This window comes from Eurosta solidaginis, chromosome 4 (genome assembly GCF_040869045.1).
Source record: "Eurosta solidaginis isolate ZX-2024a chromosome 4, ASM4086904v1, whole genome shotgun sequence".
In the NCBI taxonomy this organism is placed as follows: domain Eukaryota; kingdom Metazoa; phylum Arthropoda; class Insecta; order Diptera; family Tephritidae; genus Eurosta; species Eurosta solidaginis.
Genome location: NC_090322.1, coordinates 160,970,221 through 160,983,322, shown reverse-complemented (window position 1 = coordinate 160,983,322; position 13,102 = coordinate 160,970,221). Strand labels below are relative to the sequence as shown.

The window sequence follows — 13,102 nt, the reverse complement described above, 5'->3', positions numbered from 1 at the left end:
TTTTTAAATTTTTGATTGTGGTTGCTTTTATGTAGAACGTATCTTTACGGCGGTTGCCGTGGTAAGGTGGTGGCGTGCTCCGCCTACAATACCGAAGATCCTAGGTTCACGCCCCAGTTAAATCAACATCAAAATTTTGGAAATAAGTTTTCTCAATTAGCAGAAAATGTTTCCAAGCGTGGTCGCTCCTCGGCAGTGTTTGGTATTTCTGCCACAAAAAGCTCTCAGTGTAAACTCATCTGCCTTGCAGATGCTGTTCAGAGTCGGCATAAAAATGTAGGTTGCGCCTCGACAATTTGTAGGAAAAATTAACACGATGCAAATTGGACGAGAAGCTCGGCCTAAAATCAGGCTATCGCGCCGGACGTACATTTTTTTTTATTTTATATTGACCAAAATCTATATGACATATGAATTTTACATCTATGATATAAAAATGAGTATCTGAATGTGTTGCTTAGCGCAAAACTCCAAAACGGTTTGACCGGTTTCGCTAATTCTTTTTTAGAATATTCCTTAATATACGAGGATGGTTTTCGCGGAGCAAAAAACTCTTTCCAGGAAGGGGACCAGGGCGCGATCTTCTCGAACAAATTCTATACACGTTTCGAATTGCCTGATATGGAGAATAAGAAGTAATACTTTTTTAAATGTTATGCAGATAAACCAAAGTTAGGGAAGAACAACGTCTGCCGGGTCTGCTGGTATATTATAAATTTTAAGATTTGGTTTTCTAAATATCTTTATATTTAAATGAAGCAATATCTATATCCCGATTTTATTACTTAATTACACCGCAAGGGCTGAAGTAATTCGAAACAGACTCGAATTGAAAACAGACTCGAAATTATTCAAAAATCACTCTCATAATGTTCGGAAAAGAATACCACAATGAACAGAATCCTTTTGATATAATTTTCAGTTGACCATTCAATGAAAGCAGTACTAAAATTATTACGAAATTTCACCGAAGAAGTCACAAATATATCTTTTTACAACCCAGAAGTATTTCCGCAGTGTACTGAAGTGATCCCGAAAACAGTACCGTCTTGGTTCCAAAATAGTCTTAAGTACAGTCCCGAAATGTACCCGAAAAGGGTCCTATGTTATCCTTAAAACAATGATATCGAAGTAGTCCCGAAATAATCGCATATATTCGATATATGTGGCTCGTTCTTTTTCATATACATATATTTCAGGAATGAGAAAACATATTTGAGGAAGGGCCAAAACTTATTTGAGAAACGGGCAAAAGTGTCTAAGAAGGATCAAACGAATTTATGAAAAGTTGGAATGTATATGAAAAAAGGATAAATTTATTTGGAAAAAGTATACATTTATTTGAGAAATTGTGGAATGAATTTCAAAAAGAACTACTGTGTTTGAAAAATGGGCAAATGTATTCGAGAAAACCGGTTAAGCGGTAAGGCGCCAAGTAATGAAGATGAACGGTTCACAAAAAACCTTTCTAAAGAAGAGTTCGAAGATAGGATAGGCCTGTAATACAGCTCAATTATTCTCAATTGATAAGACTTAGTTTATAGAGATATGAAAACAAATTTTGTCCAGTGGGGATCGGTTGCTTGGCACTGCCGCTTTTTCAAAAATTTCTTCAACATTGAACCATATAGCCCCCACATATCCCAAATTATAGTTAAGGCCGATATAGGTATAACTACTATGAATATAAATAATTATTAATTTGCAAATGCCAGAGGGCTTGAGACATCTAATCCTTTTTCAGAAGGACAAAGCTCTTATCCTTTCATACTATTGTCTTTCTGTGTACCATAGTCGTACGAATCAGTAAAATTATACTGGCATGATTGTATCACGAAGCTTATTAAAATGTAACTGTTCCCAAGAGCGCTATGTCCCCCGGCCCTCCCTTTTTCAAAAATGTAGAATCTTCTGAACATCCGGACAGCCTGACATCCAAACTTTAACTTTTTTTGTAATATGAATACGATTAAAACAAGCTAAAAGATTTAGTAAAATTTAAGCAAAAATTCTAAGAATATCTAATCAAGCCTATTTTAAAGGCTCGAAGTCAATAAAAATCAGTAATTTGGAAACATATTTGAAAAATCTGTTTACTGAAGTCTAGCGGTCAATTCTCCCACAGAATTCTCAGTACAAGCCAAAGGCCTGGATTGGTTTTTCATTCCATTTTTTTCCTTTCGTTTTTAATATGTCTTATTTTATTCAAAAATTTAAAGCTATTAAGTATTGTGTGTTAAATTGTCTACAATAGCAAAAGAATATGAGTCGACGTTCCAGCCAGACAGCAAGCAAAGTTGTCTGCATCAAGGCATCTAAGGATAATTCTACAGACAACAAACTCTTATACACACTTACCACATTCAAATGATATTAGATTTTGCATCATCTGCTTTGTATAAAAGGGTATTTGTTGTTGTTTTAACCACACCCCTTAGTATTTTTCTGTTATAACTAAAAGATGTTTGGCTGGCCTTCTTTTCAATTTTTATTGCTTCATTTGTGTGAGTATATTTTAAATTTTTTTATTTTTTTAGTCATAACTTCTAATTTGAAAATATAAAAATCCACATGCGAATGCCGTGGGTTCTATGAGTTAGGGCAGCATTTAGTTTCAGGTTTTTCACATTTATATTTGCTTTTTTTTTATACTTTTTGCATCCTACTCAGCATTGCTTTAATATTTCGGCCTTTACCCATCCATGACATTGATTTGCTGGTCAGCTGCCAAATGTTATTTATATATTCGATGATATCAGTTTATGTTAGTCATTTGTTTGTTCATTTATTAAATTTATGCTTATGGGTAATAGATATCTCAATGTCAAATTTATAGTATAATCGGTTAATTATGTCGCGAATTATAGTAACGGATGAATGATACTGTAACGATATCTGGGAATTTCTGATATTTTGCACATTTTGCTAACGTTCAGGTCGCTGAATTGTCGAATAAATAATTCCAATATTCAAACTTGAAATATGGTCTTTATTTAGTCTACTTTTGGAGTAGTACAATTATACGTCAATATCACGTACTTCACAAAAGCGTGTTTAAATGAAACTAATTACTGATTCGTCAGCTTGCGCTGCTTTTACACTCTCGGTTTTCTCGTTCACCTATTTCTCCTAAGGTCTAGTCATTTCGCGAAAATCTGTTCGAGAACAGTTGTATCTCATGATTGGTTACTAGCTTTATACATGTATATTTGTAGTTTATGCTTTTCTTATAGCCATATACGTGTGTATGTATGAGTAACTACTTCGGCTGATGAATACATCTGTGTGTGTGAGATATCTCTTCGTAGTCTTCTGTCTGTATATGTGTGTAAATGATGATTGATGTGTTCGTGTACACAAGTGTGGCTTGCTTTAATGTTTTTGTTGTTGTGATTATTTACTAACATAGTGCATAGCATAGTGATGCTAATATTCGCCACAATACCTGTGTATTAGAGTGAGGAAAGGGAAGATTTTAGGATTGATAATAATTTAGAATGCATTGTTGTGGTTACCTTTAAAAAACCTTAACAAATATATTTATTCTTTACGTGCGTTTGTGACTGAACTCCTCCTAAACGACTATACTGTTTTTGACGAATTAGAATTCACAACTTGTTCCTTTTTTGCCTAATATTTTCGAAAAGTTACCCAAGAAACAACCTTTTCTTAACAAAAGAAAATTTATCGTGCGATTTTCTTGAATTTTAGTACAGAGGTACTTTCTTCACTAGCTTAATATTTGGGACCCTTTCTTTTCAGGGGCTTCTCCTTGGCAAAGCTAATATTTGCGAAACTTTTCATTCGCCTAAGAGAACAAGGACCTACCCTATTGTAAAATATCGTATTTATGGTGCAATTTGCTTCAAATTTGGTACATCCTTAACTAGCTAATTTTTGGAATAAATCGTATTTATTGTGCTATTTATTCGCAATTTAGTCCAGGACTTCCACTTCGAAAAATTTAATACTTGGGACCCTTTCCTTCTGGCAGTGGACCACGGCCCAAGAAACAATTTTTATATATGTTGCGAATTGCTTGAAATTTGGTACTTCGATACCTCTTTGACTACCATTTCATTTTAAACATTTTTCTTTTTTTCTTTGACCTATTGTAATAATTGATATTCGTGTTGTGATTTGCTTTAGATTTGGTGCAGCGGTTCCTCTTTGTCCAGCTTAATAATTAAGAAACTTTTCTTTTCGGGAAGGGGACATTTGACCGACCTATTGAAAAATCTTATTTAAGGGAGTTTTGCTGAAACAACTTAGGTACAAAGGTTCCTCTTCGACAAAGTGACATACTCAAAAAACTTTCTTTCCGGCATGTGAATCAGCAACCTGCTAAAAAAAATCTTATTTATGCTGCTATTTGTTTTAAAATTTAAACCACGCAGCAGTGGTTTGAAACAGGAAAATAAGAGATCAGAGTGGGCAGTGAAGAGAGGAGCATTTCGTTCGTATTCAGAGCACAGTTGCGGCTATGGAAAAAAATTCCTATGCCATATTTCATTCGGTTTGGGAGATTTTTTTTCGACTTATGGCATTAACAGTATTTTAGAAAAAATAACACAAAAAAGGGGCGGGTCACGCCCATTTTCAAAAAAGGTTTAAGTCTTGTTCTTAGCTCAACCATACCACTACTGATGTAGAATAACAGTTAAGTGTAGTTAAATACCACAGAGTTATAGCAAACGTTGTTAGGGTTGAACCTTTAGGAAAAGTGGGCGTGATTTTTAACCTATTTTGATTACCTTCACGCACTCTATATAATTTGGCAAGGATAGTATCTTTGCCTCACAGACGTACGTTATCTCACTAGGGTTAAGGATGTAGCATTTCCTGGTTGCCGCTTGCGTGCGACGCAGGCCTATCCGGATGAGGTGATAAGGGGCACATTCCCGTATTAGTTAATATCGAAAGCCCATGCGCCGACTACAAGGTGTGATTTTTTAGTTAAGCCCCCAAACAACACTTTTCTAATCCGCAACAGCAAACCAGTCACGAACTATTTTACAAAAAAGTGTTAATTTTTCCATTCATTGTGAGCTATAAATGTACGTAATAAACACCCACCTTTACATTTAGCAAAAGGTTAAAATAAATAGCAAACAAACGAAAAGGAAATAAATATGACTGATAATGGAATTGAAAATAGCAGGTGCAGCTGTGCACCTCTGCGCTATTTTCCAAATGAACCCATATGTATGTATAAAATAAATAAATGTAAGGCGCGATAACCTCCGAAGAGATCTAAGGCCGAGCTTCTCTTCCAATTTGCGTCGTGCTCCTCTTGATTTTCCCTACAAATTGGCCGGACGGGACCTACATGTTTTTATGCCGACTCCGAACGGCATCTGCAAGGCAGATGAGTTTTCACTGAGAGCTTTTCATGGCAGAAATACACCCGGAGCGCTTGCCAAACACTGCCGAGGGGCGACCCCGCTTAGAAAAATTTTTTTATAATTGAAAAACCTTATTTCTAAAATTTTGATGTTGCTTTGCCCGGGAGTTGAACCCAGGGCATACGGTGTGATAGGCGGAGCACGCTACCATCACACCACGGTGGCCGCATATTGTATGTATGCAATGATTAAATTGCAGTTGCTATTCCACTTCACTGGCATCTTTTTATTAATAACCTACAATGCAATGGTTGATTGCATTCGGAATTATTACCAAAGCGCTAATGGTAAAAAAATATATAAAAACATAGAAAATACCCAAAATTATTCGCTTAACTAGAGCCATGTTCATACCTTTTTCAAGCCACAAAATAATAATGCAAGGAAAAAAATTTAAACACACACACCTATACAAATGTTGTACAAATGTCGGTTTCTAAAATGACAACGGAAGTGTTTATTTATCAAAACTGATATATGAGCGCAAACAAACACTCTAACAAAGGATGAAAAAACAGCGTGAAATGGCAAAACGAAAAGTTAAAAATAAAAATATTATCAGCAAAAACGCTTTTGAAACAAGTGTGCCTAGAGCATCATTGAAAATATAGCAGAAATTCATTTCGTTGATTTCCCAAATGATTTTTGCAAATAAATTTTAACATCCGAAGCTGAAAAAAATACAAACTCTTTACAGATGAGCCAAAACAATATTTATGAAAAACGCCGTGTAAATACCTGCAATTTCTTTTTCATCCCCATCCTGATCCGTTTCATATTTATTTCTGAAAATAATTTTCTATTATTTGAAATAATGTTGTGTCAGCATTAATTTTTTCTTTACTCTACGGTATACATACATACACTCACGGAAAAAAGTACACAAGCGCTTTTTGCACTTTTCAAATGCCCAGCAAAAAATTTTGATCTAAAATAGGGTTTACTTCAATTGGCCAAAAGCCTTATGGCACAATACGCCTTATTTTTCTAAACTTAAGTCATAAGGCCTAAAGTTTTTCTCAAAGATTACGTTATGCATAAGTATTATAGTCCATATTAAATAAGGCTTAAAAAAGGATTTATTATAAGGCATATGATAGAGTATAACAAACTCATTAAAATACTTATTATAAGATACTACTTGCTTTATTAGGACCTTTTCTATATCAGCCCAATGAGAATCAGCTTGCGTAGAGCTTATAATAAGGCACCACCTGACTTTGAGTTTCTTTACATTAATTAAGTGTTGATTCGTAATCTATCATCGGAAATTAATTTACAATTCCTACGTTCAAGTTAGTTACTTTAGGAATTGGGATGATTTCTAGCGTTAAATGGCCTAAAATGAGCTTTATTATAAGCTATGCAATGTACTATATTGTAACGAATCTTAGGGAATTCTGATTGTTTTGCACCTTCTGCTAACGTTCGTATCACTGAACTGTCGACTAAATAACTCCAATATTTAGTATTGCAAACTGCTCTTTATTTAGATTACTTTGGGAGTAGTACAATTATACTTCGATATCACGTACTTCACAGAAGAGTGTTTAAATCAAAGTGATTACTGATTCCTTAGCTTGCGCTGCTTTTATACTATCGGGTTTCTCGTTCGCCCATTTCTCCTAAGGTCTAGTAATTTCGCGAACAGTTGTATGTCATAGCCATATGCGTGTGTATGTGTGAGTAATTACTTCGGCTGATTACTAAATGTGTGTGTGTGAAACATCTCTTCTTTGCTTTGTAAATAAGTGTTGCTGATTTTGTTGTTGTGATTATTTACTAATAGCATAGTGATGCTAATATTCGCCACAATATTTACCTTATACTTACTAAAGTTTAGCTATCTGGAGTGGAGCCAGTATTTATTATTGCTTACAACCGCTTATAATAATAATAATAATAATAATAAACCCAACGGATTAATACCCTCCAAAGCCCGCCCAACCGACACGAGGGACGCATCCGCATGACGCACGGATTTGTTTTTGCCGAGTTGTTGATAGGCGGAGGTTTGTTAAGCGTCGAGATCTAAAACTGCTCAGCTACAGAATAAAAATCATCAGCTGAGTATTATATACATAACAGTAGAAAATTATAAATATAATAAATTGTTAAATAAGTTAACGATTTAGCATATAAAGATTTTTATTTATTTTTATTTTGTTACGAGTTAAGATAGGATAGGACAGTTTTCCTTATAGTAAAAAGTGAACTCGTTATATCAAATGAATTCGAGTGAGAGTTAAAAGCATAACACAAACACCGGAAAGGTTCATTTAATTCGAAATTAGTTCTACACTGCCTCAAAAGAAGAGGTTTGTAATGTCTTGACGCTCGTGATGGGACATTGAAGTTTACTTCGTTCAAAAGAAAGGGGCTAGAAATTAGTCCATTCAGTAGTTTAGCCATAAATAAACGCCTAGCATTTCCCTACGGCTAGCGAGCGTTGGAAGATTGATAAGCCTTAACCGACTAGTATAAGGTGGAAGATTTTATGCAGAGTCCCAATGAAAATTCCTTAAAGAAAAAAGTAAAAATTGCTTCTGTATTGACTCAAGTCTATCTGCATGAACTTGATATCGTGGATTCCAGACTATTGATCCATATTCTAGTATCGGTCTAACTAATGTGGTAAAAATGGCTTTGGTTACATAAGGGTCACTAAATTCTTTAGACCATCTCTTTACGAATGATAGAACACCTCTAGCCTTATTGGCAGTAGTCATAATATGAAGGTTGAAACTAAGTTAAGCATCCATCGTGACTCCCAAGTCAACAAAATAATTTACTGACGCAAGACAAAAATTATCAATTACGTAAGAGGCTGCTGGCAAAGATCTCCGAGAGAGTCACATGAAATTACATTTATTGATGTTCAGCGGCATTGAATTCGCGTTGCACCAAGCAACTAAGCAGTTTAAGTCCGCTTGAAGCAATGGGCGTTCTTCAATAGACTCATAAGACCTAAACAGTTTTACATCATCAGCGTACATTAAAATTTTGGAATATTTTATTATGGTGCAGATATCATAAATAAATAGCAAGAACAGAATTGGACCGAGATGACTGCCCTGTGGGACGCCAGAGGGAACGTTAATGACCTCTGAAAGAGTATTTTTAAAAATTACTTGTTGCGTTCTACCGCAGAGATAAGAAGATATCCACTGAGTGAGACCTGGTTGGAAACCAAGTCGATCCAGCTTGTGGATAAGCAATGAATGGGAAACTTTGTCAAATGCTTTACTGAAATCAGTGTAAATAACATCGGTGTGAAGATTTTCTCTAAATCCATTAGAAACATGCATTGTGAATTGAAGTAGGTTGGTAATGGTGGATTTGCCTCTACAGAATCCATGTTGAGAGTCTGCAATCAATGCAGAAATGGAAAATGTTAGCTGATTAGTAACAATGGCTTCAAACACCTTTGGAATGGCAGACAATTTTGCAATTCCTCGATTATTTTCTACACATGACCTACTGCCGTCTTTGTGGAGGGGTATTAGAAAAGATTCCTTCCAAGCAGAAGGAAAAACTCCATGTTTTAGGGACATGTTGAATAAATCAGTTAGGGGCAGATAAATGTGTTCTGCACATCTTTTGAGAAAACATGTGGGAATTAGGTCAGGACCATATTTATAAGATTCCTTCAAAGAAGTTAAATATGTAAGGACCTCTTCTGGAGATTTTGATGGAATATTAATTGCGTTAAGTGAGTAAAGTTGATACCGGTATTCACTATACAAAGAAATTAATTCAGCGGAATAGTTAGATTTGAAAAATTGTGCAAATAAATTAGCAATAACTTGATCGTCGCTAGAGAAATCATCACGGTATTTCATACCAGAAGGAAAGCCTTTAACCCTACGTTTAGAGTTCACGAAATTATAGAAAGCTTTCGGATTGCAAGTTATTTTCTTTTTCATGGCACAGAGATAGGTATTGTAACACTTTTTATTTAATTCAAAATATTTATGACGCAATATAGAGTACTTGAAGTAGTCGGAGTGTGACCCCGTCTTCTTGTACAGCTTGAAGGAACGCGATTTTTTGTTTTTTAAAGATTTCAGTTCTTTGGTGTACCATATTTGGACTAGTTCAGTGAAAACACGTTTACGCTTAGGTACATGTCTTTCGAGAATAGCGTAAATGACGGCGCTGAAGTCAGAAACGTTTTTGTCAATATCTACACCGTATTTGGGCCAAACTATTGTAGATAAAATTTGGTTGAGTTTATTAAAATTAGCCTTCGCGAATTCGAATCTAAAACTAGAGTTGTTTTCTGTGGTAGTGCAACTCCGAGAACTTTCTTCCAATTCGTAAACTATTTCCAGCGAAGGACGGTAAGGATCCTCAGGTACAGGCCAGCTTTTGCTGGGTATTTTTGCTTAAGAAAAATTATTAGCACAATTCTTTAATCACATTTATTACAAATATGTAATTAAATCGGTATAAACTGAAGTTCAGGATCTTACGCAATTCTCGCGAAAATTGATTCGATTATCGAACCATGAACCGTGTATTTTTATACTCAGTTGAGCAGAGCTCACAGAGTATATTAACTTTGATTGGATAACGGTTGATTGTACAGGTACAAAGGAATCGAGATAGATATAGACTTCCATATATCAAAATCATCAGTATCGAAAAAAAATTTGATTGAGCCATGTCCGTCCGTCCGTCCGTCCGTCTGTCCCTTAACACGATAACTTGAGTAAATTTTGAGGTATCTTGATGAAATTTGGTATGTATGCCTGGGCATTCATCTCAGATCGCTATTTAAAATGAACGATATCGGACTATAACCACGCCCACTTTTTCGATATAGAAAATTTCGAAAAACCGAAAAAATGCGATAATTCATAGCCAAAGGCGGTTAAAGCGATGAAACTTGGTAGATGGGTTGACGTTATGACGCAGAATAGAAAACTAGTAAGATTTTGGACAAGGGGCGTGGCACCGCCCACTTTTACAAGAAGGTAATTTAAAAGTTTTGCAAGCTGTAATTTGGCAGTCGTTGAAGATATCATGATCACATTTGGTAGGAACGTTACTACTATTACTATATATGTGCTAAATAAAAATTAGCAAAATTGGATGAAGAACACGCCCACTTTTTAAAAAAAAATTTTTTTTAATTCAAATTTTAACAAAAAATATAATATCTGTACTGTATATAAGTAAATTAAGTCAAAATTCAACTCCAGTAATGATATGATGCAACAAAATACAAAAATAAAAGAAAATTTCAAAATGGGCGTGGCTCCGCCCATTTTCATTTAGTTTGTCTAGAATACTTTTAATGCCATAAGTCGAACAAAAATTTACCAATCCTTCTCAAATTTGGTAGGGGCATAGACTCTATGACGGTAACTGTTCTCTGTGAAAAAGGGCGAAATCGGTTGAAGCCACGCCCAGTTTTTATACACAGTCCACCGTCTGTCCTTCCGCTCGGCCGTTAACACAATAACTTGAGCAAAAACCGATATATCTTTACTAAACTTAGCCCACGTACTTATCTGAACTCACTTTATCGTGGTATAAAAATGGCCGAAATCCGACCATAACCACGCCCACTTTATCGATATCGAAAATTACGAAAAATGCAAAAAATGCCATAATTCTATACCAAATACGAAAAAAGGGATGAAACATTGTAACTGGATTGGTTTATTGACGCAAAATATAACTTTGGAAAAAACTTTGTAAAATGGGTGTGACACCTACCATATTAAGTAGAAGAAAATGAAAAAGTTCTAAAAGGCGAAATCAACAGCCCTTGGAATCTTGGCAGGAATACTGTTAGTGGTATTGCATATATAAAAAAATTAGCAGTACCCGACAGATGATTTTCTGGATCACCTGGTCCACATTTTAGTCGATATCGCGAGAACGCCTTCACATATACATCTAAGGGCCACTCGCTTTTAAAACCCTCATTAATACCTTTAATTTGATATCCATATCGTACAAACACATTCTAGAGTCACCCGTGGCCCACCTCGATATCTCGAAAAGGCGTCCACCTATAGACCTAATGCCCACTCCCCCTTAAAATGCTCAGTAACACCTTTCGTTTGATACCAATATCGTACAAACATTCTAGAGTCACCCCTGGCCCACCCTAATGGCGATATCTCGAAAAGGCGTCCACCTATAGACCTAATGTCCACTCTCTCTTAAAATGCTCAGTAACACCTTTCGTTTGATACCCATATCGTACAAACATTCTAGAGTCACCCCTGGCCCACCCTAATGGCGATATCTCGAAAAGGCGTCCACCTCACCTATAGGCCTAATGCCCACTCCCTCTTAAAATGCTCAGTAACACCTTTCGTTTGATACCCATATCGTACAAACATTCTAGAGTCACCCCTGGCCCACCCTAATGGCGATATCTCGAAAAGGCGTCCACCTATAGACCTAATGCCCACTCCCACTTAAAATGCTCAGTAACACCTTTCGTTTGATACCCATATCGTACAAACACATTCTAGAGTCACCCCTGGCCCACCCTAATGACGATATCTCGAAAAGGCGTCCACCTATAGACCTCATGCCCACTCCCTCTTAAAATTCTCAGTAACACCTTTCGTTTGATACCCATATCGTACAAACATTCTAGAGTCACCCTTGGTCCACCTTTATGGCGATATCTCGAAAAGGCGTCCACCTATAGAACTAAGGATTACTCCCTTTTAAAATACTCATTACCATCTTTCATTTGATACCCATATCGTACAAACATATTCTAGAGTCACCCCTGGTCCACCTTTATGGCGATTTCTCGAAAAGGCGTTCACCTATAGAACTAAAGCCCATCCCCGTTTAAAATACTCATTACCACCTTTCGTTTGATACCCATATCGTACAAACACATTCTAGAGTCACCCCTGGTCCACATTAATGGCGATATCTCGAAAAGGCGTCCACCGATAGACCTAAGGCCCACTCCCTCTTAAAATGCTCAGTAACACCTTTCATTTGATACCCATATCGTACAATCAAATTCTAGAATCAGCCCTGGTCCACCTTAATGGCGATATCCCTAAATTGCGTCCATCCATAGAACTATGGCCTACTCTCTCTTAAAATACTCTTTAATACCTTCCATTTGATACACATGTCATACAACAGCATTCCAGGGTTACCCTAGGTTCATTTTCCTACATGGTTATTTTCCTTATTTTGTCTCCATAGCTCTCAACTGAGTATGTAATGTTCGGTTACACCCGAACTTAGCCTTTCTTACTTGTTTTAGTTAACAACCCCATACTATTGTCTTCTCGCATCAATCGCACTGAGTAAAATACTGTCTAGAGGAGAGATCGTAAGGACCAAGCAATGCGAGTTCAATGCCCAATTCTAGTAAAAGATTATTACTCATTCATAGATGGAATAGACCATGTAGAATGGCGTGGTGTCAGCAATATAAACAGACGATCTAAAAAATGATCTCATAGATGGTTTTGCAGGCTTTCGGTAAAAAAAATTCAGACAAAAGCACATTCGGAGTGTCGTTGAACAATTTTTTTTTATTTCTATTTATTATTTATACATGATTTTGATTATAAATATTCGAAAACATTATATAAACCGATTTTTCTTGGTTTGGAGTCCAAGAGGTAAGAATCTTCTTTACTTAACAATTAAATTGAGAAAACAAGGATATCTACTTGAATAATTAAGACTTACTC

General features: G+C 35.9%; 1 protein-coding gene across 4 annotated transcripts in view; it reads left to right on the top strand.

The window, feature by feature from the left end:
* Fur2 (furin-like protease 2) overlaps positions 1-13,102 on the top strand; it is an 899,016-nt gene that overhangs the window by 744,516 nt on the left and 141,398 nt on the right. The window lies entirely within an intron of this gene.